Raw genomic sequence first — 14,742 nt, 5'->3', positions numbered from 1 at the left:
GGCACACATATGACCGGGCTACTACACTACTCATAGTGTGCCGTGGCCAACAGCCATCCTGTACTGCTCGGGTAATGAGTCTGTGGTGGAATGCATCCAGCAGTCCTGACAGGAGGGGCAAGTACGGCTCCACCTGCCTCGGCAGGATGGAGCAGCTGGGCATTCCTTGGGAGGTTGACTAGGGGGTCTCTCACTCTCCCTTTCCTCTCTCCCTGTCCCTAATTCCCTCTTCCCCATGCTGGGGCCACTGTGTGACTGGGCATGAGGTGTGATGCATGTACCTGGCCGGGGGTCCTCCGGGGGGGCTCTGGGCCTTGGCGGGGGGGCCGTGCTGGCTCTCAGGGTGCATTCTTTCTTTCCATCTTTTTCTGGCCACAGTGAGGTGTTCAGGCTGTTTGCCATGAGGGGAGGCAGCTGCGCGGGCCGTGGCCATTTTTCTGAGGCTGCGGTCATCTTCCTGTAGCCTTAGTCAGTATATTGTTGTCAGCAATTTCCTAGTAGGTTCGGCAGCCATTTTCTCTACGATTTCTGTACTAAAACAGCTGGCGGCCATTTTCTTGTAGCCTCAGAGCGGTTTACCTCTAGCATTGGTGACTGTATGCTTTCAGAACAGCACGGTTTTTACTCTGAGCACTTTGTGACTGACACAGGACAGAGCGGACGGCGGCAGCACAGCGCAGTACTCAGTCAGGGTGGTGAGACCTGCGGGGGCCCCCTCAGTCTGTGAGAAGCTAAGAGGGTGGGATTTGGTATACCTTGCCTTAAGTCCCTGATTAGTGGCAGGCAAGTGAGGGTCAGCATGGTGTCAGAAGCTGGTGCTTCTTCCGCAGACATTCCTGCTATTGCAACCGGCTCACCTGCACAAAATGCGGTGCCCATGGATGCTTTGTGGGCAGTCCTAGAGTCCTTTTTTGCCAGGATGTAGGCGGCGTGCGGGCACAAGGGGGGTAAAAAAGGCCCCCTACCCCCCCCATCTTCTCGAAAAAGCTATGCCCCACTGTGACAGGCGGTCCCTGTTCTGACATGTCAGAGGATGCGGACCAGGACCATTCAAACAGTGAGAATGACTCTGTGTCCGGATTAGCGCAGGAAAAAGCACTAGTAGGAGCACATATCACAGTGGTGCAGGATACCCTGAAGATACAGGATGCAGCAGGGACATCTGCAGAGGTGGCGGTCCCTTTTGGGTCCCACAAACCAGACTACACATCTAAGGTGTTTCTGTATTTGACTTATTTTCATAAGTTCATCTACAAGGAATGGGGAAGCCAGCAATGGGCCTTTTCAGTCCCGAGAAGAATGGCGGTTACCATTTTGAGGAGAGCCTCCTGAAAAAATGGCCGTTGACCCGGTATCCAGGTTGAATAAAGTAACCATGATTCCGGTACAAGGGATTCCTGCCTTTAAGTACCCTGTCGTCAGGAGGGCCGAGGCAGTGGCCGGTCAATGTTTATGGTGGTGGGGTCAGCGTTACGACCTGTGCTGGCCACGACCTTGGTGTCGCAGACGCTTATTGAATGGGCAAAGTTGCGCCGTGAATTGGAGAAGCAACAGACTTCCCCGGTCTGCGTAGAACTAGTAGACCAGTTGGTGCATGGCCTAAGTATGTCTGTGATGGGGCCCTGGATACGATCCCCCTGCTCTCTAGAGCCTCAGTTTCAGCAGTGGTGCTACGGCGCCTGATTCGGCTGAAACGCTGGTCTGCAGACCAGGCATCTAAAAAAGCACAGGTGGATTTGCCCTTCCAGGGTGAGAGGCTATTTGGAGCCTCGCTGGATGACAATATTAAAAATGTTACCAGTGGGAAGAGCGCGTTGCTCTCACAGTCCCGGAAGGGTAAGGAGTCACGCCGTAGGCAAGGGCCCTCTTTTTCCGCTCAGAAACGGCTTTTTCACCCGCCCGGGTCGGCAGGTAAGCGTTCCCAGTCCAACAAGGCACCAGCTGAAGGACAAAAGTGTCCCTGGTTTCCCAAGCCAAACAAGTCTGTGAGCAAAAATGTTACCGCATGAAAGTTTTCCCCGCCAGACTCTCGGGTGGAAGGTTGCCTTCAGGAGTTTACAGGTCGTGGGCCTAACTACTGTCCGACCAATGGGTCTGCGAACTGATTTCATCAGGGTACAAGATTCTTTCTTGTCCACCAAACAGATTCTCTCCCTCCAACCTTCATCTGCTTCCGGCTCGTCGGGAGGCCCTGTTTGGGGCACTATAGGACCTGCTACTGCGCGGGGTGATAGTACCTGTACCAACGCTGGAAAGGTTTCAAGATTTCTACTTCAATCTGTTTGTAGTCCCAAAGAAGGAAGGGTAAAAACAAGGGTGAACAGCGGCGCTAGATATGGTGATAACATAAAATTATATAACAACTGGAATATAGGTATACATAAAATGTGTGTGAATAAGCACACATGATATTAAAACATTTGTTTAAAACATAATGTCCATAAATGATCCGAGATCTTGTATGATTAGCACCTGGAGGCAGCTCCCTTAGAGTGAAGCGATGAGCTCTGTGTAGAAATGGGAACAGAGGGGCGCCAGACTGAGTGCAGTATAAATCATATATTTAATAAAAACAAGTAGTAACTCACAGGTTAAATTAGATGAGTTCAGTATGCAGTGAAAATCGCCAGTCCTGGAGTCTCATAAATGTCTTCCCTTTGCAGCCTGGGGCACTGGTGTGATCTTACAAGGATCCAGAAAATGCTGGGAACCAGGAGGCAGGAAACAAGAAGCAGCTGGTCGTGACTTCACAGGAACAGGAAGTGTGATTATTCACAGTGGCAAGGAATGGTAATGCATTTCGAAGCTACAGCTTCTTCATCAGACCATGATTAGCTGGCAAACCTGGCAGTCTTATATTACAGAGGAAATAGAAACAGAGAGATCTGATGGGCTGGCCAGCCCGTCAATCAAATACACAGATTCAAAGAGGTAGATGGCTGGAGACCGAGGAGAATGTAAATATGAGTAAGAAGCTTGCTGATTAATAGTGGAAGATAAGTTTATAACGTTTGCAGAAATCGATCAATTCACTAATTGATTAAATACATAAATATAAAATGTATAAATATACCTCAAATTTAAAATGAATACATTTTTATAAGTAAATTAACTAAAAAATGAATTAAGAAAATTATTAGCAATTTGGAAATCAATTGATTATTATAAATTATAATGAATTAATAAAATGGTGAGAATGGAGGAAAGAGAGGACTCTTTGCTAGGTATAATATTACGTTTCTAAGTTATATCATGACCAAAACATCATGTACATGTTCACAACATGCAGTTGTAAACATGTACATGTGCAACAAACGCATGTATATACGTGAGTATATACAAACATCTTTCTGTCCCAATACTCTCTAGAGGGAACATACTATTGTATAAAAAAGGGGAAGGGGGAAGAGAAAAAAAAAAAAAAAAAAGGGGGGGGGAGGGGGTGGTAAAAACAAAAACAAAAAGGGGGGGTGGTAAAAAAAAAAAAAAAAAAAAAAGCGGTGCCAAATTTGTGTCTGTTGCCCAAATGAGCTATTTAGTGGATAAAACTCGGTATCCATTCACCAGTAACCGGGCAACCCACTGAGGCATGACCAGGGGAAAATCACACCAGCACCTGATTAAATAACAGTGCTGATTTCGATCTCCTCGTTCATTCCTCTAGGCGACATAGTATCCAAAGTGAAAATCCAATACGTTTCCTGACGACACAGTCTTTTGAAACGTTCTGCTGGGGGAAATTTATCTGGAATTGATTCAAGGACCCAAACTTTTAGATCCTTGGATGATTGTTTATGATATTCTAGAAAGTGGCGGGGGACACTGTGTTTAGGGAGACCAGCATCGACAAATCTGCGATGTTCCCCAAATCTGGCTCTAAGGGCTCTGATTGTACGGCCCACATATAGCATGCCACAAGGGCAGGCTAGACAGTAAACCACAAACATGGAAGAACAGTTATGGAAGGTGTTGAATGTGTATGTCTTCCCCTTATGAGCAAAGGATTTTTGACCATGTTCAATATGAGCACAAGTCAGGCACAGGGATTTTTTACACTGAAACATGCCCACCAACATGCATAACTGGGGGCAAAATTTGCACATAACCCATTCGCAGCGCACCTGGTCTTCTATGGGCGCTACATCGATGACATTATTATCATCTGGGATGGTCCTCCTCATACTGTACAGGAATTTCTATCACACTGCAACTCTAACAATTTTGGTCTTTCCTTTACCTCAGAAATAAATGCCACTTCTCTTTGTTTTTTGGACCTGGAACTCAGTCACCAAGAGTCCACAATTATAGCTAAAGGTTACACCAAGCCCACATCAGGGAACTCTTTTTTACATTTCACCAGTTGTCACCATCCGAGATGGGTTAAAAATGTCCCCAAAAGTCAATTACGGCACAATTGCACTAGGTTGGAGGACTATAATGCACAAAGTGTTCACCTCAAACAGAAATTTATAGAGAAAGGCTACCCCCCAGACCTCATCGATCAGGCTCATATGGTTTACAATACCAATGACATTCCAAAATCAAAACAGCGATCACAAGAAAATGTAGGAACAAGATTCATAACCCAATATCACAACAAACACTGGAAAATGGAGAGCGTTTTCAAAAAACACTGGTCTATACTACAGCAAGACCCACACTTAAAAACCAGTATTCCTACAGTGCCACAATTTGCCTATAGGAAGGCTCCAAATATAAAAGGGAAAATCGCTCCTAGCAAAATTAAATATGCCCAATCTATATCCAATAACATTCAACTAACACTCATTCCTCTGGTGGGCATGTTTCAGTGTAAAAAATCCCTGTGCCTGACTTGTGCTCATATTGAACATGGTCAAAAATCCTTTGCTCATAAGGGGAAGACATACACATTCAACACCTTCCATAACTGTTCTTCCATGTTTGTGGTTTACTGTCTAGCCTGCCCTTGTGGCATGCTATATGTGGGCCGTACAATCAGAGCCCTTAGAGCCAGATTTGGGGAACATCGCAGATTTGTCGATGCTGGTCTCCCTAAACACAGTGTCCCCCGCCACTTTCTAGAATATCATAAACAATCATCCAAGGATCTAAAAGTTTGGGTCCTTGAATCAATTCCAGATAAATTTCCCCCAGCAGAACGTTTCAAAAGACTGTGTCGTCAGGAAACGTATTGGATTTTCACTTTGGATACTATGTCGCCTAGAGGAATGAACGAGGAGATCGAAATCAGCACTGTTATTTAATCAGGTGCTGGTGTGATTTTCCCCTGGTCATGCCTCAGTGGGTTGCCCGGTTACTGGTGAATGGATACCCAGTTTTATCCACTAAATAGCTCATTTGGGCAACAGACACAAATTTGGCACCGCTTTTTTTTTTTTTTTACCACCCCCCCCTTTTTGTTTTTGTTTTTACCACCCCCTCCCCCCCCCATTTTTTTTTTTTTTTCTCTTCCCCCTTCCCCTTTTTTATACAATAGTATGTTCCCTCTAGAGAGTATTGGGACAGAAAGATGTTTGTATATACTCACGTATATACATGCGTTTGTTGCACATGTACATGTTTACAACTGCATGTTGTGAACATGTACATGATGTTTTGGTCATGATATAACTTAGAAACGTAATATTATACCTAGCATAGAGTCCTCTCTTTCCTCCATTCTCACCATTTTATTAATTCATCATAATTTATAATAATCAATTGATTTCCAAATTGCTAATAATTTTCTTAATTCATTTTTTAGTTAATTTACTTATAAAAATGTATTCATTTTAAATTTGAGGTATATTTATACATTTTATATTTATGTATTTAATCAATTAGTGAATTGATCGATTTCTGCAAACGTTATAAACTTATCTTCCACTATTAATCAGCAAGCTTCTTACTCATATTTACATTCTCCTCGGTCTCCAGCCATCTACCTCTTTGATTCTGTGTATTTGATTGACGGGCTGGCCAGCCCATCAGATCTCTCTGTTTCTATTTCCTCTGTAATATAAGACTGCCAGGTTTGCCAGCTAATCATGGTCTGATGAAGAAGCTGTAGCTTCGAAATGCATTACCATTCCTTGCCACTGTGAATAATCCCACTTCCTGTTCCTGTGAAGTCACGACCAGCTGCTTCTTGTTTCCTGCCTCCTGGTTCCCAGCATTTTCTGGATCCTTGTAAGATCACACCAGTGCCCCAGGCTGCAAAGGGAAGACATTTATGAGACTCCAGGACTGGCGATTTTCACTGCATACTGAACTCATCTAATTTAACCTGTGAGTTACTACTTGTTTTTATTAAATATATGATTTATACTGCACTCAGTCTGGCGCCCCTCTGTTCCCAAAGAAGGAAGGGGTCCATCCAATCCTGGACCTTAAGGCCCTCAACAGCTTTGTGAAAGTGCAAAGGTTCAGGATGGAATCCGTTTGCTCCTTGGTCGCTGCACTCCATCAGGGGGACTTCCTGGCCTCCTTGGACATCAAGGATGCATACTTACATGTACCCATATGCCTCAGGCATCAGAGGTTTCTGCGATTTGCAGTTGGGGAAGAGCACTACCAATTTGTGGCTTTTCCTTTTGCCCTGGCGTCAGCACCCCGGGTCTTCACCAAGGCGTTAACCCAATTCCAATCTCCACATGGTCAAAGAGGCTACAGGGGTGTGCAGTCAGGATCCAGTCGGACAACACCACGGTGGTGGCGTATGTCAACCATCAAGGAGGAACAAGGAGCTTGGCTGCAGCACGGAAGGTCGCTCACATCCTACAGTGGGCAGAGCGGCACTGTCGGCTGTATACATTCCGGGCATAGAAAACTAGCAGGCAGACTATCTAAGTCTTCAGATGCTGGACCGAGGGGAATGGTCGTTGCATCCGGATGTATTTTTTGCCTAAAGTGGAGCACACCAAATGTGGATCTCTTGGCCTCTCGGCTCAATTGGAAGGTGCAGAGGTTTGTGTCCAGGACAAGAAACCCCTGGGCGGACATGTCAGATGTGTTGGTGGCTCCATGGGGGCATTATCGGCTGATTTATGCCTTCCCCCCACTAAAGCTCTTGCCACGTCTGCTACGAAGAGTGGAGGCCGAGGGGATTCCGGTGATTCTGATTGCCCCAGATTGGCCTTTGCGCCCTTGGTACGCCGACCTAGTACAACTGGTGGTGGATGTTCCTTGGTGACTGCCGATGTGAGAGGACCTTCGTTACCGTTGTTGGTTTTAACGGCATGGTTGTTGAAAGCCAGGTGCTATGGGACCAAGGTCTTTCTGTTTACACACACAGATCCTGGTTCTTGGTGGGCCCCGAGCTATCGCGGGAGCGAGGTCGGTGATCGCGACCGCTGGGCACTACCATCAGCTCCAATTGCGAGGGCATTTCTTGTGCACAGCCCTATTCAGTTCACCCCACAGATTTGCAATCATATTCAGGTCTGGTCCCTGGCTGGGTCATACCAAAACTTTAATCTTCCTCGGTGAAGCCATTCCTTTGTTGATTTGGATGTATGCTTTGGGTCGTTGTCATGCTGAAAGATGAAGTTCCTCTTCATGTTCAGCTTTCTAGGAGAAGCCTGAAGGTTTTTGTGCCATTATTGATTGGCATTTGGAACTGTTTATAATTCCCTCTATCTTTACTAAGGCCTCTGTCCCAGCTGAAGAAAAACAGCCCCAAAGCATCATGCTGGCATCACCATGCTTCAATGTAGGTATGGCGTTCTTTTGGTGATGTGCAGTGTTGTTTTTGCTCCAAAGATATCTTTTGTAATTATGGCCAAAGGGGTTTTACTTCATCTTTATTTCCCTGTAAAGGTAAAGCATAGTAGCCCATTATGTGTCACTTACCTGAAAGAGAAGCCTGCGATGTCACCGCTGTCCCCACTAGCAGTGAGCGTCCATCTTCACCCCTCTTCCTTCCGGGTCACGAACTCCAGCTCTGTGACTGGTCGGAGTCACGTGACGTCACTCCTGTGCATGCACGTGGGAGCCACCAGTCACAGCATGACCCCCTTTAGAAGTAGCAGGAACTGCCCTTTATAAAGTGCGCATGTGCTGTAGACATCGGCACATGGCTTTATTGTAAATATCTCCTAAACCATGGATGTTTAGGAGATATTTCCAGCACCTACAGGTAAGCCTTAATATAGGTTTACCTGTAGGTAAAAGTGGTTGTACTGGGTGTAAAAAGTTGTGGAAAAAGTTCTGAAATTATTTATCTTTGTCTCATTTTTATACATCACAGAAACCGGACATTTTAACAGAGGTGTGTTGATTTTTTATATCCATTGTAGGTGTTAGGAACTACCTGGTTTGCTTACTTTTATTCAATTTTAAGGTTAAAGCCAAACTCCAGCTTTTGTGTTACAATAAATAGTTTGTTTGGGTCAAGCTGGCTGGAGGGTGTACAGCGTGATATTGTCCTTTCCTCCCCAGCCTTAAGCTGGGTTTTTTTTCATTAAACCGGTGGGCCATTGGCTGCAGGGGCTAATCAAATTGTGGTTTTCCAACAGGACAATTCAACAGAAGCCATTCTAATGATTGTCTTCTGTAGAACAGAGAGGACTACACACAGATCAAAACTCTATCTGTGTGTATCCATCTTTACTGTCAATGACTAACCCTTTTCAATATTTGCATTTCAGCTCTTTTAAACATGGAAGCTCAGCAACACACTGTATGGGTGTTACCTATATAGCACTGCCCCGTAGGGGTTGCTGAGTATAGTCTTCTCTGGGAATCCCTCCGATTATCCTGCAGCCAGACACTTGGGTATTTTCACACTATCACCCGCACACTCTTCCGGTTCATTATCCAATGATCAGTCTATGGTATTCGTTTTTTTTTTTGGTATTTATTGGTAGAAATTGGATAGGAGAAGAGATTATTGGGATACTCCAACTTTAACTATGCATAGTCGAGGACAACTCTCACTTGACCTCATTAAACTGATCCAGATAGCAGATTGACTGCTGGACCACACTATAGCTGTGTAGGAGTATAAGTCATTCGCTTGCCTTAGCAGCAGGCTCAATGCATCACTTTTCTTCAGGACACCCGCTAGTATCCCCTTTAGCTGACACCCGTCCACTGACTTCACTAGCCTGAAGGGATGGCCCTCACAGAACAGGCCCCTAGATGCAGATCTGTATTTACAGTACTCAGAAACAGATCCTTGTAGATCCCTCCCCCTCCTAGTCAGCTCTACAGGACATCTGCGGTTGGATAAGTAGGAAGAGAACCAGTGAAGAGTACAGTCAGGGAGACCAAAGGTGTGGAGTTTTTTGAGGAGGAGGGGGCCTTTTGAGGAGGAGGGGGCATCAACTGGATCAAAGGCAGAAGAGAGGTCCAGGAGTAGGAGTACAGACTAGTGTTGATTGGTTTTGGCTGTTAGTAGATTGTTTGTTAGTTTTAGGAGAGCAGTTTCTGTGGGGTGTTGAGGACGAAATCCAGACCGAAGGGGATCAAGAAGGCTATTATCAGCGAGGTGGACGTTCTGTCGGTTGTAGACCAGATGTTTGAGGAGTCTGGATAAGAAGGGGAGCAAAGAGATGGGGCGTAGGTTGTTAAGATTGGATGGGTCCAGTGAGGACTTTTTAAGTATGGGTCTGACAAGTGCATATTTTAAAGAGTTGGGGAAGATGCCAGAAGAGAGGGAGAGATTGAAGATGTGGGTTAGAGAGTGTAGCATAGAGCCAGAGGGTGAATGTAGCATTTGTGAGAGAACAGGATCGAGAGGGCATGTATGGTAAGGTGGACATTACCAAGTAGTTTACCAACCTTGTCTATAGTGGTGGGGTTGAAAGAGGGAAGTAATGATTGTGCCTGTGGGCATGAAGTGGAGGGTATCAAAATAATAGTGATCTCCTCGCAAAATGTATCAATCTTCTGTTGGCGATCTCCTGGGCAGTGAGTGAGTTGGCGGGTGGAGGCTGTGGAGGACGAAGTAGAGAGTTGAAGGTAGAGAATTGACGAAGGTAGAGAGTTAAGAGTTGATGGGGATGTGATGATAAGTTGCTAATGAGAGTAATAAAATAGGTCTGCTTGGCAGAGAGGAGGCTGGAATTGTATTTTTGGAGGGCAGATTTATATTGGTTTAAATCTCTCTGAGACTTAGTCTTACATCACAGGTGCTCTTGAGCACGACTACGTTTTTTCAGACTTCTAGTATCATCTGTTTGCCAAGGGGGGGGGGGGGGTCAGAGAGTCCAGTGAGGCTAGAAGTGAAGCATTGTAGAAAGAAGTGGCTAGGTTGGTGCAGGATAGGGGTAAGATTTTGTCGTAGAGGTTGTTGATAGAGTAGAGAAGAGAAGAGTTGATGATGTTGGTTTCTGCGGGTAACTTTTAGGCAGTTGGAGGGAGAGGAGGTGGAGGAGAGTGAAACTAATAAGGTGGTGATCAGAGAGAAGGAATGGGAAGTAAAAGAGATTACATGGAGTGCAAAGGTGAGAGAAAACGAGGTCAAGGGTATTGCCTTCAGAGTGAGTAGGATCGTGTATCCACTGCTTCAGGCCAAATAAGGAGGTTAGGCTGAGAAGTTTGGAAGTGGCAGGAGTGTTAGTATTTATAGGGATGTTGAAGTCCCAAGAATGATTGTGGGGATTTCAGAAGAAAGAAAGTAGGGTAGCCAGGCAGAGAAGTCATCAAGAAAGGTTGATACTGGCTCAGGGGGCTTGTAGATCACAGCTATCCTTAGAGAAACTGGAGTGAAAAGACGAATGCAGTGTGCTTCGAAAGAGGAGAATGACAGAGAGGGAGGTGGCTGAAGTACCTGAAAGGTGCTATGTGGGGCTAGAAGGATTCAGATGCCTCCTCCCTTACATACACTGGATCTGGGGGAGTGAGTCCAGAGAAGACCACCATGGGATAGGGCAGCAGAAGACGCAGTGTCAGATTCGTGGAGCCAGGTTTTAGTAATGGTAAGTAGGTTAAATGAGTTGGCGATAAAGAGGTCATGGAGAGAGGTGAGCTTGTTGCAGACAGAGCATGAGTTCCAAAGGGCACAAGAGAAAGGGAGTCTGGTCTTGGGAAGAATAGAAATGGGAACTAAATTGTGTTGATTGCGGCTGCTGCCAGAGGGAGCAGGGAGATGGGCGAATGGGGTACAGTTAAATGATGGAGGCCCACGGTTTGGGGACATATCTCCAGAGGTTAGGAGAGGCAAGAGGGCGAGGGAGGTAATATGGAAGTTGGATTTATATGAAGGGACAATCTTTTGAGATTGTTTGTGTTTGTAGATTTAGAATAATTAGCAGTAGTTGGTGGGTGCAGTAATAAGGAGAGGACAGAAGTGAGGGTGATATATATATATATATATATATATATGCTGTGGGGGGGGGATGTAGAAGAGGAATGAAGGAGCGATAGTTTTAGGATAGAGGACAGAGCTGTAAAAAGGAGTGGTAGAGCATGCATGTTACAATGAGAAAAAGCCGAAGGAGCAAACAAAGTCACCTCATGTCTGTGTGGTGTTTTTCAAAGTCTTTTCTTGTGTTAATTTGCTTTGTGCATTCGCTGGAGTGTAGAGTCAGAAGTGCTCCCACTTATAGAAATAGCCCCACTTTGAGAAAGAGCCCCAGTTGCAAATGTGTGCCCCTGTAAATGCTTCTCCCAAAAGAAGCCTATATTTATACTGATAGGGATAGGGTGTGGGGTGGATTTCAATTAGCAATCAGGAGGTAATAAAGGTTGGCTGGTTAACAGAGCAAAATTCTTGCTTCAGAAACAGACTAGCAAGAGGTCACTAAAGTTAACGGGCCATAATTTTGGGTAAGCCACGGGAGATTATAAAGCATTATAATGTGGACAGGCCTACAGACGGTTAAGCAAAAATATCATGCCAGTAATTATTAAATAGACATAAAAAAAGCAGATAGCAGTGTTTCCGTTTTTGGATGGAGATGGTTCAGTTAGCACATACCGCAATTATTAAATAGACATAAAAAAATAAAAATAAATTTTTTACACGGTCAATTTTTTTTGCTGTCAGTGACATAAGCCAGGCTTTAGCCAGCTGTTGGCTGAATACAGGTCACAGGCATGAAGGACTAAGTGCAATCCTGGGACCCACAGGAGGAGTAAGGCCAAAAGAGCTTTGGAGCTACTGCTCTATTAAAGTGGTAGTAAATCCAGGAATTAAAAAAATAAAAATAAAAAAGGGGGGCCCTGCAAGTTAATGGTATCATGTGCTAGTATGCATTGCATACTAGTACATTATGAAAGACTTACCTTAAAATGAAGCCCTCCAGTGATGCACTGCCACCGCTGACAAAGATTCCATCTTCACCTTCAATCTTCAATCTTCCTTCCAGATTTGCAGGCTCTGACTGTTTGAATGTCCAAGTCGCGATGATGTCATGCGTGGGAGCCAGGATTGCGGCACAAAGCTCTGAAGGGAGGCCTACTTTAGAGTGCAGGGCACATGCACCGATGATGTCACCAGCTGCAAAATATGTGAATATCTCCAAAACAGTCTGCATTTAGGAGATATTCATTTTACCTACAGGTAATCTTTACTGTAAGCTTACCTGTAGGTAAAAGTTGCAAATTAGAGTTTTCTACTGCTTTAATTGTGGCCTACATATTAAACACTACAGACATGATTTTACTATCTTTGGTTTGCTGTACCCTACTTGAAAGGTCTGATGTCATAGCTGATTTGTAGTCCACTGGCAACTCTAATGCTTAATTGTGTAATTAGATAAGCTTGATTCATTCAACACTTCAAATTTGCATTGTGCTCTGTAAGTGAAGAAAAGAAAATTGGACTGTCTGGTACACACACGCAGCTTGTGCTCAGTAAGTGTTGTTTTCTACATTTCAGTCGAAAATGCTGGATATGCTTGTAAGTTCACTATGTTCCAGGTCATAATAACCTGGCCCACAGGATGATACTTATATGCAATGGAAATAGCTCATCTTCCCTTCTGAACACAGTGAATGAATTGTTGTAATGTTACAGGGATTATCTGTATGGAATGCATTTTAGTAGGAGTGAAGCAACTTCATTATAAGTTACCTGTTTATTAACATATTTAGAAAAGTTTGTAAAGAGAGGCATTAAAAGGATACTAAATATAAATCACAAATTAGTGTAGTCAAGTGCTGGGCTACAGCAATGTGAAGAAGGAGAAATTGCCTTTATTTTATTCTCTCCCTCTACTAAGACAGCCCTGACTCCCCTACCACCATCTAGGCACACCTCCACAGGGATTGGCTGGAGCTGCAAATAAATATATTCAGGCTGCTTATTTGACTCTCCCATCCACTACATTTTGGAAATCTCCAGAAAACAGGGGGAAACAGTCAAACTTGCAGCCTTCAGAACCCAGAGCAGCCTAAAGCAACCACATACAATGCTATGTTGATTACAGGAGAGCCAATGACCAAATCCTAGCAGCCTAGCTAGGAAGGTTCTACATGTGGATGGAAAGTGTTATTTTTAAATAAAACGCTGTACCTTTAACCAAATCCTAGAGGATAAAATAATAGAATGATTATGCAGAGGAAATTATATGAATGGTATTTGTCTGCAGCATTATAATTGATATATTTGGCAACCCTCTTTGGAAATATTACAATCTTTCTTAAGCATTAAAGAAACGGAAGTATAATTTTAGAAGTAACTGTTTTCCAGATCTGGGCTTTCCTGTGATGCTAAGCAACAGCGTTTGTAATTTTTCTAATTATAAATGGTAAGTATCTTATTTTGTGAATCTTCCAAACAGGCTTGCCTTACATTTTTCTGTATTAACTTCTGTTCACCTATTTTAAAATAACTTGATGTGGTCCAAGTAAATGCTGGGCAAGAGTCCCAAGAGCGTCTTCAGGGTCTCTGTTGTTAAGACTTGTTTAGAATGCAACAATAGGTGTTTGTATTACACTTTTCTATTTAGTTATATTAATTACATGTTATATTCCATCTTGAGCCAAACTGGCGCAATAAGCTAGTTTAGCACAAAATGTATATGTTATGAAACATTATGCTACTTCCTTAGCTGTTGCTATCTGCCAGATGCTCTTTCTGAAACCTTTTTTTGACACAAAGTATGCAGATAGGCATGCTATCATGACAAAGGTCAGAATGGCATGCTATCTAAATGTAGGCCAAATCCTAAGGCTGACCACAGACAGTGGACATTTATTGATGTTTGGGCAATAGTATATTATTTGACTGCTATAAAATCTCTATTATATCAACATCTAGGACCTCATGCTCCCAAATGTTCACATTTAGCAACCTGTTACTGTATATGTTTATTCTCCTAAATCAGTGGACTACATTGGCATAAAACTCATGCGTGTTTATGACTCATTATACCAATCCAACTATCCACTTTGGTTCCAGAAACTTAAGCTTATGCTGGCCTTCTGGAGTTGCCTCCCAATTTCTTGAGTTGGTCATGTTTGGGAGTCCTTAACTTGCAAAAAGGCAAAGATAGACAAATGGCTGTTAGATTTTCCAGCTGCCAAAACTAAGGAGGACTGGGCCCAAATATGGCTCGATATACCCAAAAGCTCTTCTAATATCACTTCTCAGAAAGCAGTCAATAAGCCTCTTACCTGCTCTATCCAGTTCCATCCAGAGTTGCCCATTTTCACCCTTCAGTATCAAACAAATGGTTTGGGCCCTAATAAGCTTGGTGATATTAAAAAAACATGTGGTGGACATGCTCCTTTTTTACAGCCTTTTGCATAATGTATTCCTCACATGGATACAGCACAGGCCATGGATTGCCCTACTTCAACACACATGAC

This window comes from Lithobates pipiens, unplaced genomic scaffold (assembly GCF_037356315.1).
Source record: "Lithobates pipiens isolate NorthernLeopardFrog02 unplaced genomic scaffold, aLitPip1_a1.2 Scaffold_16, whole genome shotgun sequence".
NCBI lineage: Eukaryota > Metazoa > Chordata > Amphibia > Anura > Ranidae > Lithobates > Lithobates pipiens.
This window is presented reverse-complemented; position numbering follows the sequence as displayed.